We start from the raw sequence: 22,917 nt of genomic DNA, 5'->3' as shown, positions 1-22,917 counted from the left end.
TCCGCCACTGTCACTCTTACCTTACCTTGACACTGCCATTCCCGGCTGGACACTTCACATGTACGCTGTCATTGGCCCTTTGTCAGTCATTGTACTTTCTCTACGTCATGGCACCGTCCTCCCCACCTGACGAGTTTTACAACGAGCGTCCAGTGTGTCCTCTTCCTCCTCCTCCTCTTCCTCTTCTTCCTCCTCGTAGCGCCGTCTACTCTTCCCTCCCGCTCACGTAGTTCACACCTTCTGATTGCCTTTCGAATCTGACTCCTCCTCCTCCTCTTCCTTCCCCTCTCCTTCTTCCCTCTCCCTCTCTGTCTTTCCTTCTCTCCCTCCTTTTAGAGATAGAGAGAGGTCGGGAAACTTGTATAGTCACTTGCTAAGGCGAGACAAGTGAGCCAAGCACCGCGGGAACCTTTCCTTGTGTCTCAGTCGTGTTGTGATTTGCATTGCTTGTGGTCACGGGTGAAGGAATCTTTCAGCTTGTTTGTATAGCATAAATGTGGTGTTATCGAGCTATCTGAAGGCAGTTTCCGTTTCATACTATCAAATACACACACACACACACACACACACACACACACACACACACACACACACACACACACACACACACACACACACACACACACACACACATACACACAGCTGTGGTGTTATTACTTAATCTTATCACAATATCATTAAGTAAATATTTCATATCACACAGTCATACACGCTTTCCTCTCACCCACACCCCATCCTTCTCTCTCTCTCTCTCTCTCTCTCTCTCTCTCTCTCTCTCTCTCTCTCTCTCTCTCTCTCTCTCTCCTTCCCCCCACGCGGCACGAAACACAAGGCCTCGTGCGGTCTACTCTCACTCGCTTCCTCACATGTTCCTCCTCCCATAATTACTTCCCCATACTTCCTCCTTTGGTCTTCCTCCGCGTCTTCCGGGTCTCGCACGATGGTGTAATGGCGCCATGCACCTGTGTCCTATTTCTCCCGCCCCTGGAAACCTGTACATACTGAAAGGATTCAGTGCGTTAAGTCAAAACATGATTGAAATTGAGAGCGGGCCACCACCAGTGCGGGCTGCGGTGCATTGCGTGCCAGCGAGCCGCTGCGCCGCACTTTCTTTCTAAGTAAGAGGTATGTCGGGGCGGAGGGTCGGAGAGAGTTAGTGAAGCTCTGGTGATGGTGACGGCAGGTGCCTGGCGGCGGCTCCTATGGTGTCAGCGTGCTTTTTCTCTTCTATATTCACGGAAAAAATGGTCCAGATTGTCCGGGGCCGCCTGTCACTCGGTGCAGGGAAGCTGTGACCTGTAGGCACTGCAGGAGCGAGAAGACGCCGGGTACATCTCGTCCAGCCGCAACCATGGTGAGTGTTGCCCCGTGGATGGGGTGAGGCCACGCTAGTGTGGGCAGGAGGCACTGGTGTCTCTGTGGTGGCGGCAGAGAAACAGAGATGGGTTTCCGTGTAGCTTCCTGTGTGTGCGGGGCGGCGAGGTCAGGAGGCGGCCTGAGAGGCGCGATTGGCTGGGCGAGCAGCCTTCCGGGCGGTAAGCCGCGTGTGTCCTTGGACAACTCGAACGAAGTATTAAATCCTTGCAGGACGAAGAGCACGCGCAGTCTGACTTCAACTGGCCGTGTGTCGTCAGCGGCGTCGCCAGGATAACTTAAAAGTGAGTTGACCTACTTCTCGGCGTGGCCTGCACGGCTCCTTTGTGCGTGGGCTGGAACTGGCGGGCTGGTGGTGGTGTGTTTACGCGCTGTGTGTGTATGTGTGTATGTTATGGAGCCTCCAACACACCAGAATGCATTACATCTATACTGTGCTGTTAGTATAGTGATAGTGGTGGTGGAGAAGAATTACCCCGTGTGGTGACCACGTGCGCGGCGGTGCGAGTGCAAATCTGAGTTTCCTTCTCGGGTGCAGAGGCGAGGACCGGTCGGTGCACTTTCTCACGAGCCACCGTCATGTGGTGGTCAGTCCGGTGGGCCAGCGGGCCAGCAGGTCTGCCTGCCTCCACCTTGCTGCCTCACTTCCTTGTTTACCCTGTGACACACCGGGCCAGTCTGCGTGTGTGTGTGTACGTGTGCCCACCAAACATGTGTGTGTGTTTACTTACATGCGTGAAAGAGAGAGAGAGAGAGAGAGAGAGAGAGAGAGAGAGAGAGAGAAGGGAAAAAATCGCTGTGTTCGACCTGAGACACACGCTTAGTCATGGAGTAAATGATTCAGTGAGCGTCAGGTTCTGCTCGAGGCCTCGTCCTCCAGCCTTCACCCTGATACCGCTCGGCCGCCATGAGTGCCTGCATGTGTGTGGCTAAGTGCATCACCTAGTCTAGATGACTGCACGCTCTATGTCTTTATTTACTTTCGGGAGATGTTCCGGAGATGAGGGTGTGATGTAGCTGGGCAGGCTTTTCTCCATGGCGTAAGGAGTGGACTGGATCAGCCTCGAAGTTCGTCCAACACACCCCGCTCATGTAGACGCTGCAGCGGGAGGCGGGAGGCGTGGCGTAATGCTCCACACGAACGGGATTACGAGCCACTTGGGACGACTGATACCTGGATCATGTCGTCTATTCTATTTTTTCTATTTCATATTTCAGATAGGAAAAAATAATGAAGGATTTTTCTCTCCGTTTCATGCCGCCTTGTAGGTGGAAAAATGTACTCATTGTTCATTGGAATGCCGAATGTTGTGACGGTTGTGGTAGTGTTGGTGGTGTTGGCGGCATGGAGACAGATGTAATGAGAGGAGGTGAGGATGGCGTAGTAGTGAGGGCCACGGTGAAGGTGATAGTAGTAATAATTGATGGGGAGTTGCCTTCCACTATCCCTGGATGAGATGATACAGAGCTGAGGTGTTTAGCCAGGCAGCCACCACCTTGCTGACGTGCCACTCACGCTTCAGTACGTGAGAGCCGTCCCACCGTAGCCGCCCAAACCTCGTCATCCGAGGAGTCAATAGAAATCAATCACAAGATGAGTAATGAGAGTCGAATGCGGCGTGAGCAGACGTTCTCACGAAACACTCGTGTTACTCTTCGCCTCACTGCAGGGCGTGTCATGCAGCGCGGCAAGCGGTGTGACAGGCCCTCACGTGTCCCTGAGTCGCAGATCACATCTCTAATAAAAGGTCATACTACCAATACTGGCCTCATTACAGCCATTCCAGGCAGCAGGGTCCCCGTGCCCTACCCGCTGATTTGCGCGGTGTTCCCGTCACCGTCTCGCGGGAGCCTTGTTTGGCGACCTGAAAGCAAATTAACATTATATCAAAGGCCGCGGTGCCAGCGTGGGAACGATGCAATGAGGCGCACATACACCACGCCAGACACTGTCGAGGGAGGGCATAAGGTTGCGTCACGGGCTGCTGCGGGGCAAGAAAGCAGGAACATTTGGCCTGGTTGTGTGTGTGTGTGTGTGTGTGTGTGTGTGTGTACTAGATGGGGTCAGAGATTGAGTGCCCTGACGAACTCTCCTATGCGTGTTGTATTGAAGATAGCAAGAGCGAGTGAGTGTGAATGTGGGTAAGTAAGGGAGGAAGAGTATGAGTGGCCAGGTGGCCTGGCACAGGTGAGGGACTAGTGTACGAGTGAATGCGAGTGTGCATGTGAGGATCGTGGTGCTGCTTCTGGACGAGAGCTGGCAGTCGTGTCGTATTGAGGAAAAATAATTTGTCAAGTATTTATGTATAGGAAAGCCTTACCCGTAAAATGGTGACGTTTCTGTCTTTCACCATCTAAGATTTCCCATTAGACACTGGATGTAACTTGCCTAACTTTACCTGAAGCAAAACTGCCGAGATTGTCGCAGCCTCACCCTTCTTACTCCCTCAAGACAGGCGATCTGGGGCAACAGTAACCTCAGTCAAGACATAAGGCGTGTGGTGCTGACAATAGCGGGCAGGAAAGAAACAAAAAAATGCATCACAAACTTCCATGACTGTCGACTTTTCTCTAACTGTGCCTCGCAGGCCCATTGTGGAGGGAAGCGACATTTCACGATGAAGTGGAATTATTGCGGAGTTTCTTTCCCTTCCAATATCGTTTATAGACGGCGAGGTGGAGTTACAAGTCAGCGGTACGCCAATTGTCACCTGAGTTCCTGCAGGTGCCTCGTGACACCTGCCAGCCAGACCAAGCGAACCACAGGAAACACGTCACTCCCCTACTTATAAGAAGTGTCTTTGTGTCTCTTTGTCTCTCTGAAAAGTTGTGAGACAGAGGAGACACAAAACAGTGGATGAATAACAAACAGAAGCAGAAGAGCAAAACTAACAAGGAGAGGAGAAATATGACACTACATTAGGCGGCGTGGATGCTCCAAACCCACACAGCTCCACACGGTGACCACTCGCTTACATAAGAGGAACGTGCATGAGCCCACGCCCTTATACAAGTTCCGCTTCTCGACCAACAATTAAGTCAGTCATTTTCTCCGAGGCAACACTCTCCTCCTCCATCCCTCGTTGACTCTTCCTTTCCTGGGCTATAGTGAAACAAAGAACAAACAAAAGCTTTCAGAATATATGTGTTGTGAATCACATTTTCTTAGATCTTATGAAAAGTGTGTGTTTGTGTGTGTAGGTAGGTAGGTAACATATACGTAAGGTGCTCTCTCTCTCTCTCTCTCTCTCTCTCTCTCTCTCTCTCTCTCTCTCTCTCTCTCTCTCTCTCTCTCTCTCTCTCTCTCTCTCTCTCTCTCTCTCTCTCTCTCTCTCTCTCCATCTTTGGCCATCACTGCTTCTCTTCCCTCGCCTTCTCACGGGCTGACGACGCCGGGAACTGACTCACAGAACACACTGGGGAGGCCGGGACGTGGGTGGCGCTTGGAAAATTAGAGGTTGCCTTGTGCGTGGGTGAGCGTGGGTGTACGTGGGCGGCAGGGATGAGGAGGATTGCCCATGAGGGTGTCTTGAGGAGGTTCGTGAGTTGGTTTAGGTGTAGTAGCTTTGCAGTGTTTATAGTTGCTTGTGGTTTCAGGAGCAGGATCTGAGAGGTACGAGTTTGAGTGTGTGTGTGTGTGTGTGTGTGTGTGTGTGTGTGTGTGTGTGTGTGTGTGTGTGTGTGTTTGTGTGGGGGGAGGGATGAAGGTTGTGTTATGGTATACCTGAACAATGAAAGATAAAGAGATGAATGAATAAAAGAACAGAAAGGAAGAAGAAAAGAAGGGAGAAAAAGAGAAATAAAGAAAAGACAAGATACGCAGCAGAGATAGAATGAGAGAGAGAGAGAGAGAGAGAGAGAGAGAGAGAGAGAGAGAGAGAGAGAGAGAGAGAGAGAGAGAGACAGAGAGAGAGACAGAGAGAGAGAGAGAGAGAGAGAGAGAGAGAGAGAGAGAGAGAGAGAGAGAGAGAGAGAGAGAGAGAGAGAGAGAGAGAGAGAGAGAGAGAGAGAGAGAGATGAATGAGTTAAGGTTTCACAATCTAGATTTTGAATGATGGGAACAAGGTTTACGTTTGAGGATGTAAAGTTTGGATGGAGGCTTGAAGAGGAAGTGTAGGTTGTGTTGGGTGGGGTTGCGAGGGGCGGGGCTCACCACCAAGGCTGCTGTGGGTGTCACAGGCGAGGGTTTACATCCTGATCGGGCCGCCTTGTATTGTTAGCCAGTCAGGCCAGGCCACTCACGTGCTGTTTTATTTTCTTTACCTCCCCCCCCCCACACCACTCTCTCTCTTTCTCGTATGTTTGCTCTTATTCTCTGTCTCTTTGTCTTTGTCTTTCTGTCTCTGTTTTGGTCACTCTCTCTCTCTCTCTCTCTCTCTCTCTCTCTCTCTCTCTCTCTCTCTCTCTCTCTCTCTCTCTCTCTCTCTCTCTCTCTCTCTTTCCATGCATCTGAATTCTGGTATCACTCTCAGATTTCAGTAAATCATGTTTTTTTTTTGTTACCGTATACATTTGCATTTTCATCTCACTCTCTTGTCAATGTGTCCCGACGATGATCGATATTTCCGACATTGATTCGACGAAAAAAATGCTTATAAAGAATACAAAATCTTCGCGAGCTCTCTTGATAGCGGAAACCATCTCGCGTGTCCTCGAATTAAGTCTAATTTTCGATTGCGATTGACAGTGAAGTTTTCGTCCTATTTATCAGCCAATCTCCGTCACTTCTTTGTTTTCAACGTGTTTCACCAAACAAAGAGAGCCTTGTACAGATCAGCAGGCATGAAATGACGCCGCGGATCAGGCAGTAATGTGCTCGAGATTAGCTTATGTCACTAAAAATCTTCCTTTTGCTTGTAATGTATTCGTGGTTATGTTGATGAGTCAAATGATCATCTCGAATACGTAGTTAAAGGGAAGGAGAGCAGTGAAGGTGATGAGGGTAGTGTCGCATTGGTAACCTTGGGAGAGTACGCCTCCAGCCTCCTGTGGTTGTAATGGTCGTCGACCCACCCAGTGACATCCGTCTTGTTACGAGGTGCGGCACGTGGGAAGGACACAACCAGAATAGTGCAGCCCCACCACCACCATCTCCGATTTGGTCTTACGTCATTGTGTGATTCTTATGTTCGAAAGAAAATTGTTGTGAAAAGTTTGAACACAACCTGAATAGTGTAACCCGCCCCCCCTCTTCCTCCTTACGGATCTCCGGGTTGGCCTAAAGTCATTGTGTGATTCTTCTGTTACAAAAAAAAGCGGTGAAAAGTTTAAACGCCTGAATATCTGTACTGTGCCAAGTGATCAGCAAGAGAGATATGAGCGAGGGCAAGATCAATGAAAGAGAATTTTTTGCCATAGAAGATAGAACACAGAATTATTTATCCAAAGATCATTTTTTAAACTCGCATTTATTGTTTATTATAAACTAAACTCTTGATGCTACAAGAAAAATATGCTTCATTTTCATGCTCCTTACCTGACTAGATGCAAGAACACAGATAGATGTTTCCTTATCAAGCTTCATTACAAGAAGCACAATTTTACCACCCTTGCTTTGAGAAGAGTTGCAGCCACGGTAACCACAAGCCATGCACGCCGGAACACTTGTACTACAAAGACATGAAAACTTATGAACATTAAAGACAAAAATCATGTCGGTGAATTAGGATTCTTCTGGCGTGCACTGCTTGCGGTCAGCGAGGTGTGCATGACGCCTTCATAACTCAGGCCACTACCACCGTGACTCTGCATACCTTGGCACCTGGATCTATATGTGCATGTACTGTAGCATGTGTGTGTGTGTGTGTGTGTGTGTGTGTGTGTGTGTGTGTGTGTGTGTGTGTGTGTGTGTGTGTGTGTGTGTGTGTGTGTGTGTGTGTGTGTGTGTGTGTGTGTGTGTGTGTGTTTTATGTGACAGGGAGACCAGCATCGACCAAGGACAAATACATAGGAAAAAAAAGAAACCGCACACGGCGCAGCTCCCGAAAAGATTCTGAAGCAGAGGGAGATTAAAAAAATGACCAATTTTTTTTTTTTGAGGTGTCTTGATATAATCCATATCGTGTGTGTGTGTGTGTGTGTGTGTGTGTGTGTGTGTGTGTGTGTGTGTGTGTGTCTGAACTACATCCGTGTTGTAATGAGTAGCTCAGGTTAATCAACGCAGGTCAGCTCGCCTCCACCCAAGACGTTCAGTAAGATATACAGGACCCGTGATCAGTACCATTCAAAGCTCCGTGAGGCGCAGGAATTAGCATTCGTGTGTGTGTGTGTGTGTGTGTGTGTGTGTGTGTGTGTGTGTGTGTGTGTGTGTGTGTGTGTGTGTGTGTGTGTGAGTGCGTGCGTTGGAGACTAAGAGGTGGGCGAGGGGAGACTTGAGACGGGACCCGCTTCCCGTAACTTTTATCTTCCCGAGGTAGGAAGAAAGCAGCAGGTGGCTTATTAACTTGTAAGTTTTTATTCGAGTCTTTTTGCTGTTTCATTTCGTCTTATTGCTTCTTTCTTCCTGCTATTTTTTTCTTTTTTTTAGATATAATACTGTGAATGCCAGGTAAGGTGATTTAGGAAGAATGTTATGATGGTGATGATGATGATGAAGATGATAACGACAACGAAAAAAAGGACACACACACACACACACACACACACACACACACACACACACACACACACACACACACACACACACCGAAAATATGAAGGCATTTTTTGTGCCGTGTGTATGAATTTCTTAATTACGTTCAGCCCCATTACCGGAAAAATTGTTCTTTACCAAGGTTACGCGAGCGCGCTGGCGGGCGGGCGTGTGTGTGTGTGTGTGTGTGTGTGTGTGTGTGTGTGTGTGTGTGTGTGTGTGTGCGTGTGTGTGTGTGTGCAACTTGACGAGGAGCAGCGTGCATGGAACAGAGGTAAGATGGTGTGACAAGGCAGAATACAAAAGCTGCTTCACAGAACTCACTATCCATGCTAGTATTCTCCTCCCATGAACACCTGAACACACTGGAGCGTGGCCTTTGTCACTCCCGATGACTGTCCACTGCAGGAACATTTCTCTCAAGCCTCCCGTATTGGCCTCCACTCGCTTTGTCAGTGGGTTACTGTTCTTTTTTTTATTTCAGTTTGACCTGCTCGGATTTTTTTCTTTAAGGGTACATTTCCCAGTAGCTCTGAGGGTCATACCCAGCAACATCCAGTAGTAAAAAAATATATATTTTCGTGAGGAATGTTGACTTGACCTTCATCAGGTGAACTTTACGAGGCGAGACGCGTTGTTTCTGTCTCGCAGCAACACAGTCACGCGTTGACACATTAAATTACTGAGGCAGCACCGTCCTGACTCCCGCTGCGAGGGTCCAACAGCCGCATCAGTGAGTCAGTCCCCCCTGTTATTATCTGGTAATCACGTTTGCACTTTGCCGCACAAAATCACTTCCTCGTAAGATTAGTGAGTTTTGTGAGTTTTTTGCCCCTCGTCACAGCTCCTCGTCACTTTCAAGTGAACCTGAACCTTCCACAACCACTCACTTCCACTACTGTTGGTTGCTGGGCTCCTTAAGCCGTGACATGCCTCATCAGGGAAACCGCAGCATCCGCGATGACTAGCAAAAGGAAGCATGGCCGAGATGGCTTATGATCACCATCCTCGCTTATCTCAGCACCCCCTCTTTCCGAAGCGCTGCCTTGAGCCCCTGTTATCCTGCCTTCTTGTTATGTAAAATGTAAACCACGCTAGTCTGGCTGATTTTCTCACCACCCTCATGTTTATTAATGGGGCTATTTTTATCTCATGTAAGTGTGACAAGGTAGAATACAAAAGCTGCTTCACAGAACTCACTATCCATGCTAGTATTCTCACTTTTGTACAGTGACGGAGTGCTTGTGCTACAAATTAAACTTCTTAACTGCATATTTTCCAAGCACAAACACATGCGCGTACTCACACACAGATAGATCTAAATGATTTATAAAAAATGCACACAGGCAGGAAAAAAAAAACGCCGAGATAAACAAGCAAAAAGCAGAAATGCACCGTCATCTTCAGGAAGAAATAAATGAGGTCTAGACGGTCTCTCAGTGTTTTTTGTTGGAGCCTGGATGGGTGGGCGGCCTCAGTCATGCACCCACCCTTGGCCAGACTTGTGTACTCGCAGGTGACGAGAGAACGAGAATGGATCGACCAGGAATACTAAGAAAAGGAGGAAAAAATTGCACTATTTTTTTTTCTAAGGAAATCTCTTTATCTTACGAGTTTGTATTTTCTCTAGGCAGTAAATATTTAAGGCATCTCTCCAATCCAACTTTTATTTCTGTACTGCCTTCACTATGATCCACGAAATCTCGCAGTACCTTGATCTTATGAGTTTGTCTTCTCTCTAGGTAACAAATATTTAAGGCATCCCTCCATTCCAGTCCCTATTCCTGTACTGCCTCGGGATTCAAAGCGTGTGTCACCCGCCTCGTGCCTTGGTGGCCTTGCACCCCCTCCAGAAAGCACCGTGTCATTTCCAGATGCTGGAGACTCTTGATCAAGTCGAGAGAGGCCGCGAGGTCCATCCACACACGTTACTTCACCAAATGTCGAGCCGTCACGCGTACACCAGCATACATCACGGCTAAGGTTCCTGGTACACGTACAGACATGTACGTCGACATATTGGCACAAACGAAGAACGAAATCGCAAGCAAGTCGAGTCTCGTTCCTGCCCAAGCCTTATACTTTCATTTCTTGCATTCCTTGTCTGTGGATCACTGTGAAAGGAATACGGAAGGTTTCATTTGGATTCTATCGTACCTGCAGCCTCTATTCACACACGCCGTCATTATGTCTCCGTCGTCGCCGCCTTCAGCAGTGTCCCGCCGCCTTGCTTCAGGTTCCCCGGTCACATTTTGCATAGTCACAGAACAACGAATTATTACGGTGAATTTTTTACGATATTTCAATACAGAGACACGGGCTGATGATGTTGTTATATATGCAGGGCCAGGGAGAATGTGATGCTGGAGTTTTGCTCGTACTGAGTGAGAAAATAAAACATGAATATTTTGTATGAGTGAAGGTTAGAGGCGGGAAGGAGGCAGAGTGAGGTGGGAGGGAGTGCATGTATGACGGAGATCTTATTTTTTTTCTGAGCCTTTTAACGCCTTTGTTGTGGCCACTTGACAGAGACTCAAGGCCACCCAGCAGTGTCCAGCATAATAAACAGCGGGACTCATTATCGCTCGACTGTTGCTTCATGAAATGACTTGTGGCTGGCTGGGTGGGTGTGTGGGCGATGGGTGGGTGTGGGCGGTGGCTGTGTATGTATGTGTGTGTGTGTGTGTGTGTGTGTGTGTGTGTGTGTGTGTTTATGTGTGTGTGTGTGTGTGTGTGTGTGTGTGTGTGTGTGTGTGTGTTTACTTGGATACAACAGTCACGGGTGGCTCACTCAGTACCCTCCTCTCCCCTCCCTCTTGACTCCCCCCTTAAACATGTAATCTACCTGCTATTATCTTCACCTGCCAAACTCCTCCGGCGGAAGTCACGCGCGCAAACCCAGAGGCCCAGGCAAAGACGCACCACAGGGAGCCCCGAGCATCGCCAACGGAAGGAAGCTTTTATCCCAGATATGTTTTTTGGTGGAGCTGCATCTGAGGAAATTTGACTCGCTCGGATGCTCGGAATTTCCGTGTAAAAAACCGCAATGCGTGTTCATAAGAAGGCTAAATTTAAGCTAGAACAAGGTGGCAGGGAGTGTCTGATCAGCGAGGCGTGCAAGTATTTATCATATTTATTCAGAAGATTTAGACAGTAATCAACCTTAAGACAATCATCATTTTTAATTTTAAACAACCTCCAGTACTCTTGTCTTTATCAAATATGGCATAGCGATACAAACTTTTCCTACATTCACTGACCCTCACCCTAATCTCCCGACGCATGGTTCCCTCGTCCATCGAGGGAGAGGGAATGGCGCCCGGGGAGAGAGAGGCTGCAGGTAGAAAGTTGCAAGAGGAAGATTTTGGATCCGGGGAACTCCCGATAGGGTCTAGAAGGCGGCACACTAACCACTAGTCACTCTAACGAAGCATGATCAGTAGACCTCAGCCTGCTGCTGGTCACGCCTCGCACGGGCTGGAAGTTGCCGGTGCTGTTGTGTTCTTTGTCACGTACAACTTCTGAGATCTGCCAACGGAACGGCACGGGCAGACCTTGCACTCTTACTGGTGTGCTGAGGCCTTCACCACCCTGCAGGGACACACACAGACACACACACACACACACACACACACACACACGTACGCGCAAGCACGAGCCACCGAATGTTTGGAAAGTTTGGCTTTTTCTTCCCCACTCAGTCAGTCTTATGCACTTCTCTTGCCTGGAATCCCTCCGGCTGTCAGGTTTTCACACCTCAATTGTCTCTGCCTTTCCTTTCCCTGCAGCAAGAATAGAGGTCATAAATTCAGGCGCTTCTTCTCTAACTGAACAACAACAACAACAACAACAATAACAATACACACACACACACACACACACACACACACACACATACACACACACACACACACACACACACACACACACACACACACACACACACACACACACACACACACACACACACACACACACACACACACACACACACACACACGGAAGTTCACGCGTTATGTTAATATACTTTTCGTTCCAGTATTATTGACCATTGGTTACGAGAAGGAAAAAAACAGACGTAAAAAGTTGTTTGTGTATAGCTTTATGTCGTGCTCAAGGAAAGGACACAGAGAGAGAGAGAGAGAGAGAGAGAGAGAGAGAGAGAGAGAGAGAGAGAGAGAGAGAGAGAGAGAGAGAGAGAGAGAGAGACTAGGCACTATACAAGTATAAAACAGAAACTTAAGAAAATACTGTATAGTAAGAACATAATAATAATAATAATAATAATAATAATAATGATAATAATAATAATAATAATAATAATAATAATAATAATAATAATAATAGTAATAACAATAATAATAATAATAATAATAATAATAATAATAATAATAATAATAATAATAATAATAATGACAATAATAATAATGTGTATAATTACAATGAGGTTCTCGCAGTCTTCCCTTTACCGACCCAACCCGTCTCGCCTCGCCTGTGAAAACTGTATTAGAGGGAGTGACCGCGGGAGTGAGTCGCTGTTATAAACATGTGGGTCGTCCAAAGGTTATAAAAAGAAAAACAGGGAGGTTGCCTGGACTCGGGTACAAGAAAGTCGCTACTTTGGGAGAGTCCCGGGGAAACCCAGTACGTGGAGCTCCCAACCCAACCCCCCTCCTGTACCTTGTTTCTCTTCCTCCTCCTCTTCATCTTCCTCCTCCTCCTCCTCCTCCTCCTCCTCCTCCTCCTCCTCCTCCTCCTCCTCCTCCTCAGCCATTGCCTTCCTTTGTTGTAGTAACGGTTTGCCATCTGAATAAAAACTAGCAGACATATTCATTAGCTAGCCATGTATTTGGCATTTTTTTTCTCGTTTGTCCTTACTTCTCTCTGTCGCTTGCTCCTATGGCCTTCAATGACTGGCTTCCCTTGGCTTGTGTCGCTTCTAGTAATGAATGCATCAAACAGACAAACAGACAGACAGACAGACAGACAGATAGATAGACAGACAGACAGACAGAACATACAAGATTAGCATATCACATCAAAGTTGTTCCGAAGATGATGTACTGAATAACATGGAGACGAAGGAAATGACGTGAATTACAAAGCTGCCTCATTATTATATTTACCTGACCGCATTTTACCAGAGAGAGAGAGAGAGAGAGACGAGAGATAGACAGACAGAGAAGCTGGAAAGTTATGTTAGCGAACAAGATAAATGTTCTCCCACCGCGGATTGAGAAAGAACACGTGGTTCGTTCACATTCACCACAATACCTGAGAAAAACGCGTGTGTGGTTGCCGCTGATGAAAAGTGGAGGAATGGAAAGCCTCTTAGATTTACTGAGATGAATAGACAACGTTGAAGAGAGCGAGTGAGAACTGGAGAATGAGATGGAAGGAATGGTGAATGAGAGAGCGGCAGGAGAAGATGGATAATGAGGGAGGGAGAGAAAGGTATAGAGACAATGCAAATGAAGGCAAGAAACAAAGGAAAGCAAAGAACATTAGACCTGTTGGCACTTATGAAGCTATTTGTGATAAGCTACACTAATATAAAGAATAGATAAGATTGTGCAGGCGAAAAGGGAAAAACGGTGCAGTAGGAAAGGGAAAATGAAGTATGTTGTAAAGTGTGTCTTAGAAACTGAAGGCAGTAATGGGGTGGAGGCAGGGTGGTGTTGCAAGACGGATGCTGTCTCAGGGGGAGAAGGTACACAAGTATCTCACAGCCACTCACACAGCTGCCCGCCGCCCGCCACACACGCCCCTATCCGGAACTGAGGACACAAAGGAAGTGGAGGTGGTGTGGATGTTGGTGGCGATGTGGAAGTACTCATGATGTTGTGGTTATGGTTGGAACGGTTTTGGTGGAAATAATAGGGATGTTATTATCAGTATCTGATGGATGTTGTAATAGTATTGTGTTTGTGGTATTAGTGATGGTGATGATGGCTGTAGCAGTTGCTCTCAATAAAACACTAAGGACATCACAGAGAGAGAGCCTTGATAGTTCATAATATTCTGCACCGTAAGGTAACGAAAACATTATTACTACTGACACTAATCATTTCTTTTCCCCTTTTGCAGGTAAGCACCGTCATTGTTGTTGTGGAAGGAGGAAGAGAAGGAGGGGAGTGGAGGGAGAGTGGAGAATGGAGTATGGCTGCCGCGGGCTTCTCCAGACACAGCCCGCCAGGTGAGTGGGAGGGAGAGCAAGGCCGAGGCGGTCCAGCCGTTGCTATCAGGAAATAGTTTTAATTCCCACTGCGGCCAAGTATAGGAGCAGCATACAATGTCTCCGGGGCAGAATAAGATTACGTTAAGGCATCTTGGCCACTGTTTAATTATTTCCTGTGTACCTAGGAACTTTATATTGCACCTATCCGATCCCTTCGCCTCTCATATCTTGATCGTTCATTGTCTTTATCAACTCAGTCTTTAATATCTTCATTCAAGTTTGTGTGTGTGTGTGTGTGTGTGTGTGTGTGTGTGTGTGTGTGTGTGTGTGTAATCGCAGGTATCACATTTCACATGTAGTATAATCATTACTTAATCAGACTGACTGCCTGAGGGAAAATACGAGGTTAATCGAAACGAGATGCCTGTGTTTTCTCACCCCGCCATTACGGTACGAGAGTTGAATGAGCGAGGCATGAGTGGGGGAGTGCTGAGGTAATCCCGCTTCTCAAACCCCAACAGAGAGTCTCATCAGTAGTCTGAAAGCGTCATCCGGAAGGCACCCGCATCCAGTTAGTTTTAGTTGTTTATGCTACTCACTGAGGGTATTCTTGCTGGCGAAGAAAGGTGAATTGGTAGAGAAGAATCCTATACAACAGATGAGAAACACAAGAAAAATAAATAAATAAAAAATAACTACATATTCTGAAAAAAAAAAAAAGTTTGAAAAGAGTTGTAGATTGGGGGCTGGTGTGGAAGGGGCAGAGTAACAGGTTGTTGTGACTGGTTGCTTGCTTTCCGAGAGGTGAATGCATGCAGCGATCACTTTCGAAAAAGCAGCAAGCAGTGACAGCAAAAACTTGGTTGCATTATCACATCCTGCCGGTCACGACTCTCCGTGGAGGCATTGACTGTGACCTGCACGCGGGTATCTGCCTTCCCAAGTTCCAATAATCCTTATCCTTGTTCTTTGACCTCAGCATTTTTCGCGAGTCCTTCCGTCGCGTGAGTAATACACAGAGAGGTAATCCCCAGGTTTCTCTTCTGGAATTTTGATCCCCAGGCAAAAAGACCTTGGCCGTGTGGTGGACTAACGTCCTGCCAAACGCCCCATGCTTTCTCGAGGGCAAACAGTGAACTCGCTAGAGTGTGAGTGGTCGCTGCCACCTGAGGGACTTGGAAATCCCTGTCACGGCCACAGCAGCACAGCGCTCATTATCTCGCCTTAGAACAGCATCAGATTCAGCTTTAGGAAACTATCAGAAAGTTTCAGAAGACAGCGTGATGAGCCACGATTCACAGTTACAGCGGCGCCATGCCCGCCAGGGTTAGACTGTCATCAGGCATAATGGCGATGCGGTGGCTGGCAAACGTGTCATCATCACTGGTCTCCGCCTCTCACGGAGAAACACAGTCTTTGGAACGAAGACGGTCTTTGTAGCTTACCAGTGACGGCAGTCAGTCGTAAGCTCCGGGCTGAACTGAGAAGCCCCCACATAATGAAAGGCGGAGGGTTAAAGAGCGTATCTCCTCCAGATGGCGGTGGCAGCTCCACCTGCCCTTCTAATTATGGTGGAGGGAGCATGTCGCTAAAAGAGACCAAGCGGAGGAGAAAAAAGGGGGGAATGAAAGGGAACGAGGAAGTCCCAAGAGGAATGACATGCGAGAAAGAAGACGTGAGGATAATTTGAAGTTGAACTTTGATAAGGTGCACTCACACGTGTAGGGAATACCAGGTCCTTAACTCTCGCCCCATGTCCACCAGCCGGGGCGGGAGGCGTGAGGCGGGAGGCTTCACGTCCACGCCGCCCCCTCCCGGTTACCATTACACAAGATACCTTTGGACTTTTCCTTATTTGTTAATTCTTGATCCCTTGCCTGATTCAGGATGTGTGCAGCGTGTCTCCAGAAGCATTTACACCTTCAATATAAACAGTGAATCATTATTTTCTTTATTCCTTGGCCTGATTCTGGTGGAATTTCCTGTGCATAAACAATGCTCCCCGCGACATCTTGCTGCCTCCCCCTACACCCTCAGGCCCCAACACCCATAAACCGGCTATCTGACAACACACACACACACACACACACACACACACACACACACACACACACACACACGCACGCACGCACGTTATAGCTACATGGTCTTGCCTCTTGCGTCCAGTAAACATTCATTCATAACACAAAACATTTCCCAACGTATTTTTTCTTCGTCTTCCTTTTGGTCGTTATAATGACGGCAATTTTGAGCACACGACCATATTTAGACCTTATTTATATATTTTTCTTCATTCGTCCTTGTATTTTGTTTTAAAACGTTTTATTTTCCTCTCAAGAAATATTCGATCGGAGATGACGCGTTAAAATATTTTTTATTCGAAAGTGAAGGCACGCATTATCTACATACCATCTAAAAATGTAGACTCATTGCCCTCGTTTCGGTTTGTCTCGACCGTTTTGGAAACTGGAATAGAAGAAAAAGTATATTGATTAGCTGCATGTGCGATTTGATTTAAAAAAAAAAAAAGTTGCTCAGAACCGCTCCTTCTTTCCAGGGAGGTGCCTCACTTGAAGATTACCTCTGATCATGTTCTCAATGTTCTCAATCTCCTGGTTTCGTCCTCTGTTATTGCACACAAAGAAAAACTACAGTATTGTTCCTGATTTGTCTTAATTCCTACTTTTATCATGTCGGTCTTAGTGAATGTTCACCACAAAAGCATGCAGCAAAGAAGTGAGAGTGATCTTTGGCGAAAAAAAAATCTTCTAGATACACAGAACGCTTTGCTGCGTGTTGGCAGGATGTTAAGAAATTTCGTGTTATTATGATATTTTCACTGCATGATGTTTATGAATTCCTGTGCTTATTTATTCTCTTTTCTCCGGTTACAGAGAAAAAATCGTGAGAAACATATGTAGGAAAACTTTACGCTTCAAATGTCACTTGCTTCATGTACAGTTGAGTAAAAACGTATGAGCTGAGACCGTCATGAGAGGAGTGGCGGCTGCCTTGCTGCGCCTCTAGGAATACACCGGCCCGCCACACACAGCTGCCCTTCACATTCACTTTCCCCCCCCCCCGTCTATCCGTGTCAGGAGTCTTCAGGGGATCTGGGGAGACTTTGGGAAAAAAAAATAGTACTCTTGCTCGCATTGTGTCGTTGATTATTGCTTTAGTCTCTGTTTATCTTAGTTTCTTTATTAATTAGACTCTTACGACTAAAAAGAAAATGATAAAGGCGATTTGTATTTGTTCATTTGTCGTGTGGTCAAAATAATGATCTGCCATCTGTTTATCATAGTTTCCTTACCGAGAATCATACGAGAAAGAGAAATTAAGAAAGGCATTATTTGCATCCACGTGCAGTGTGACTAATGCGTCGACATTGACATTATGGAAAAGTAAACATGTGCATCATTTCTCCTCCATAATACTTTTGTTTATCACTTGCCTAAGACCTCCTGAAGCTTTCTTTTGGCAAATTTGTAGTTTGCTCCATTCAAGTTTATTCATTTATTTATTTTTTTTTTTCATCTCTCTCAGTTTCGTTTAGTTTGATTCAAAATTTCGTGTCATAGTTTTGTTTAATTGAATTCACGCTCTCGTTTAATTCGTTTAATTCAGCTCAGTCTTTCATTTGTCAATCTAGTTTCGTTGAAGTCAAGATTTCTGCCAATATCAGTTACCTTAATCCAAGCTTTCTTCTCTCATTATCATTTAGTTATGTGCGACGTTTCATTACCACTTTGAATTTCACCCTTTCACCAATCACTTATCGTCCACCGAACCGAAAAGCAAACTTGCCTCTTTGAGTTCATACTGCCACTTGACATACCATTACGTCATTGTGACCTCGGCGACCCTTGCGACGAATGGACATAGCATTTGATCCATGTCGAATTACCTTCCCTTGAGAATAATAGGAAGGAAGTAGAGGAAAGAAAAAAAACAAGGAAGATGACGTTGGTAAAAGTAAGAACTAGGAAGACGAAAAAAGGAAAAGTAATGCAGAAAAGTAATGTTGTTTGAGGAGTAATGAGAGTAAAGGAAGTTACGTAACAAGGAAAACGAAGGTACGTGAAAGGAGAGTGAAAATGAAAGTAAAGGAAAAGGGATGTTGGATATTAAATCAAGATAGTATCAAAAAACAGAGAGAGAGAGAGAGAGAAATTAATATAAAATGTGAAGAAAGAAAGAGTGAAGGCAACAGGGAGACAAGAAAGGCAAGAAAATTAACGAGAGAAAGGAGCTGGAGAAAAAGGAAAATAAAATGAGAGATAAAATTTGTGAAAGCTGAGAAGGAAAGATAAAAGTGCATGATAATAACAACAGGAAAACAACCTAAGCAGAAAGACAGGGAAGGGGAAAGGGTAGGGGAGGCAAAACAAAGTAGGAAAGAAAATCGTACGCCAGGAGGAGAGGAAATGTAACTTAATGAAGCACCGAGGCGAGGTTAACTGAAGTCAGGTCACAGAAATTCCCTTTTCCTTACCCTTGACGTCACAAAGCATCGAAGAAAACGAGCCAGGTGGTCACGTGAGGCGGGGAGAAAAAAGGTGAGACGAAGAGGTGGCAGAGAAAGGCAGTGAAGAAGCAAGACAGGCAACAGTTAACATTCCTTCAAGGTGATGTCACGCTTGCTGCACATTAGGAAAACATATATGTATCCATGTTATTTGGGGTTTTATGGAGTGATACGAATCTGAGTCTTGTTTGTTTTGCTTATAAGGGAGAGCAGGAAGATGGTAAAGAATGGCTGGGGAAGAATGGCTGAAAAGGCAAACGGTAAGGTAGTACTGCACGGAAGAGAAAAAATAAAGAAATTGAAAAGATTCTTGACGAGAAAAAAAATGGAAATTTGTGAAATAAAAGCTTAGCATAAATATATCAATATGGAGATATAGAATTGAGTAGAAAACAAGAAAAAAGAGGAAGACGATGATGAAGAAAACAGGAAGAAGAAAAAGAAGAAGAAGAAGAAGAAGAAGAAGAAGAAGAAGAGGAAGAAGAAGAAGAAGAAGAAGAAGAAGAAGAAATAGGAAAAAAAAGAAAAAATCGCAGAAAAAAAAAATTGAAGAGGAAAATATCTGAAAAAAATAGGCAGAGGAGAAGAGGGAGGATAAAAAAAAAAAAGAAAAGAAGAATCAGCAAGAGAGAGAGAGGGATCGCGGGGGAGGGAGGGCGGGATATGGGCCACCATCTAATCCTCCCATGAACCCGATAACAGAACTTTGCACTCCGGGTTTTCCGCCGAAGACCTGGTATCCTTTTCCCACTTGGCTGGTTTGGCCGACCGCTTCTCCAACAGAAAAAAAAAAAGTTTAGAAGGGGTAAAGTGAGCCTTGGGGGTCTTAAAGGTCGATTACTGGCCGTATTTCCTCCCCTCCCTCCCTCTGGCCAACCTTGAACGAATTTTGCTTGGCTACTCAGCTATTGGGAACAGAAATGTAACGTCTGTCATAAGCGGTGAGAAATCCTTGGGCTAAGCAAAAAAAATATATACATGAGAGGAAAGTTTTTATTACTTTATCACGTTATAATAAACGAGCGACCGAGTGGTTTTAGGGAAGGAAATTAAAGTGATTTCAACGCTCGAGTAAAACGTAATCTCAGTGATACTTGTGTCTCTCTGGACGGGAAAGAATAAGATAAAGAAATGTACGAGTACGTGAAATATAGTAAAGATTACTTAATGAAAAGAAACATACATTTATAGAATGAGTAATAAGAGACATGATGGGAATCAGGAAAGGGAATACAAATGGAGTTATAGAGTACGAAGATGAATAACGAGATGCAGAAGATGCGTTGTTGTGCGAGGTTGAACCGGCAGACACAGTACAGAAGAACGTACAAAAAAGACAGGCTGTATTAATATGCTAAATATAATAAAGTATGCAAGAGAACGACGGAGAAAGAAAATGTGGAGGCTGGAGAATAGCCAGGAGAAAAAAAAAATGAGAAGGCGATGAGAACGTTATGGGGGGTGCTTCAGATCTCCCTCTCCATTACTTGCCAGGTGTCTCGAATAAAAGCTTTGATCCTTTGAAGCATTCGATGAAAAAAAATATCACAAAATTCTTCCTACTTTTCTTCCCCTACTTGAATTTTATGCCTCTGTACGTTTTCCTACTATCTCAACTTGTGAGTAAAAAGTATATAATATATACTTTTTACTAAAGTATATAATATATACTTGTGAGTAAAAAGTATATAATATATACACATTTTCTTTCTCCGTCGTTCTCTTGCATACTTTATTATATTTAGCATATTAATACAGCCTGTCTTTTTTGTACGTTCTTCTGTACTGTGTCTGCCGGTTCAACCTCGCACAACAACGCATCTTCTGCAAATCTTCTGCAAAGATTCTGAAAATTAGGGGAAAAAAGGAAAAAAAAATAAAAGAAAGAAGAGATGGAAAAACACAACGCAATAAAAAAAAAAGATAAATAAATAAAAACTAGAATTTATATCTATTACTTTTTTTTATCCCTCGCGTTTAGACAATAAAGTCAACAAACGTATATTATACGTTTGTTGACTTTATTGTCTAAACGCGAGGGATAAAAAAAAGTAATAGATATAAATTCTAGTTTTTATTTATTTATCTTTTTTTTATTGCGTTGTGTTTTTCCATCTCTTCTTTCTTTTATTTTTTTTTTCCTTTTTTCCCCTAATTTTCAGAATCTTTCTACATGTTGAAAGCCTCTCTCTCTCTCTCTCTCTCTCTCTCTCTCTCTCTCTCTCTCTCTCTCTCTCTCTCTCTCTCTCTCTCTCTCTCTCTCTCTCTCTCTCTCTCAAGTTACATTTTCACTCGGGTCTTTCTTCGTCTTGTCATCGCTGCGTCACTACATCTCGGGGGCGGCGTCACGGCACTCGCAGTCACAATCACGTGACCCATCGCGATGATTGGCCGCGCCAGTATTATTACGTGCAAGACTTATTTATTTACACTTGACTCTGTTTCTTGACTTCGCTCTCTATTGCTCTTGTGTCTTGTACGTGATGATGATGATGACAATGATGATGAAGAGGAGGAGGAGGAGGAGGAGGTGGTGGTGGTGGTGAGAGTGGTGGGAGTGATGGTGGAGGAGGAGTTAGAGAAGAAAAAGAACAAGAAGAACAAGAAGAAGAAGAAGAACAAGAAGAAGAAGAAGAAGAAGAAGAAGAAGAAGAAGAAGAAGAAGAAGAAGAAACAGGAAAGGAAGTAGAAAGAAGAAAGAAAACAGGATCAGGAAGAGGAGAAAGACGAGCGAGAGGAAGAAGAGGAGGAGGAGGAGTAGGAGGAGGAGAAAGACGAAAAGAGGGAAGGGAGGGAGAAGAAGAGGAGGAGAAAGACCAAGAGGAGGAGGAGGAGGAGGAGGAGGAGGAGAAAGACCTGGAGGCGGGGGAGGCAAGGGAAAGGTCGGTGATCAGCCAGGCATGGGGGATCCCCGGGATTGGCCGCCTCAGACGTGAACCCATCCATAATTAGTCACCGTCGTGGTAACCTCCTCCTGCCTCCTGTCGCCTCCGTCTCGATTTGTGAAATCCCATCCACTCACGTAAATATAAAGTGTTGCTCAACATTGTTTATATATATATATATATATATATATATATATATATATATATATATATATATATATATATATATATATATATATATATATATATATATATATATATATATATATATATATATATATATATATATATATATATATATATATATATATATTATACACGTTTCCTCGTATTTCCACACCGTTTGGCTTATCTGATACATTGTGTGTGTGTGTGTGTGTGTGTGTGTGTCCTGGGCAACAAAACCTGTTGATTCAAAGTGGAAGTTTATCAGGCTAGCTAGAATCCTTTCCCATGTGCGTCAAAATTAATTGTATCCCAATTGCAGTTACCGAGACGGATTTCTAGGGAACAAAAATTTCTCTCCGGAGATGTAAATATCGTCATTCCCGCCATTTTTGACAGTAAAATATCCATTTTCGTCAGTGAAAAGCTCTTTGGGATCCTCAACCGGAATGGCAAGCAAGAGTTAAAATGTAGATCTCTTTAGTTCAAGTCAGAAATCTCAGTTAATCGAATATTATAGTTTTGAAGTAATTTATCAGTGGCAATTGTTTTTATGGTGTTTTATCCTAAAGCAGAAGCATTGTAAATCGAAATAAGCTCGAGTGGAGGACCTAGGATCATTATTCTCTTGTACACACTCTTCCCTTGTTGTTTGGTGCTAGTATCGATGCTAGATGAAAGTTTTTTGTCTTCCTAACTATTCCCGATGCCTTTAAAATCAAGCTTATCGTACAACCACAGCCCTCTTCCTCCATTTCAAAGACCCTCCATGGTTATTACTTTGCCTTTGTCCGCACTTAATCCCATTCGACACGTTCTCCACCGTGTATACCTTTTCTGTTATTTTCATCCCTTTCCCTCCCTTCCCTCGCTTCTCATACTTCCCTTCTCTTTTCCTTCCTAGACTCCAGCCTTTCTCCTTTGCTCTATAAAGGCCGTTTCCCTTCCTCTTTGCCTCGGAAAAGCAGCCAGCCTTCCCTACCTACCTGCGTTAGGAAAAGAAGGACTGTCCCTTCCCTCGCTGATCTGCTGGGAAGGATGGCGCCGCGGCTGCCTCGGGAACCCTCCGTGTGCAGTGTCACGTAAAACACCGCCAAGAGAACACCGATGTGAAAAGCTGCTAAGTGTGTGCTGTGTATTGTATTTGGACGAGACT

The 22,917-nt window shown here is 45.1% G+C and overlaps 1 protein-coding gene across 3 annotated transcripts in view; it reads left to right on the top strand.

The window, feature by feature from the left end:
- Positions 1-1,157: 1,157 nt before the first annotated feature.
- The window catches only part of LOC135100662 (dual oxidase maturation factor 1-like), a 48,369-nt gene continuing 26,609 nt past the window's right edge, over positions 1,158-22,917 (top strand). Inside the window, exons 1-2 of one of the 3 annotated variants that reach the window (XM_064003789.1) lie at positions 1,655-1,732; positions 14,093-14,201. The gene's annotated coding sequence lies outside the window, so the exon portion shown is untranslated. Of the gene's footprint in view, positions 1,355-1,474; positions 1,733-14,092; positions 14,202-22,917 lie in introns of those variants that run through there. The other 2 variants (XM_064003786.1, XM_064003785.1) reach the window with 2 other exon arrangements.

Source organism: Scylla paramamosain, chromosome 5 (genome assembly GCF_035594125.1).
Source record: "Scylla paramamosain isolate STU-SP2022 chromosome 5, ASM3559412v1, whole genome shotgun sequence".
Taxonomy (NCBI): Eukaryota; Metazoa; Arthropoda; class Malacostraca; order Decapoda; family Portunidae; genus Scylla; species Scylla paramamosain.
This window is presented reverse-complemented; position numbering and strand designations above follow the sequence as displayed.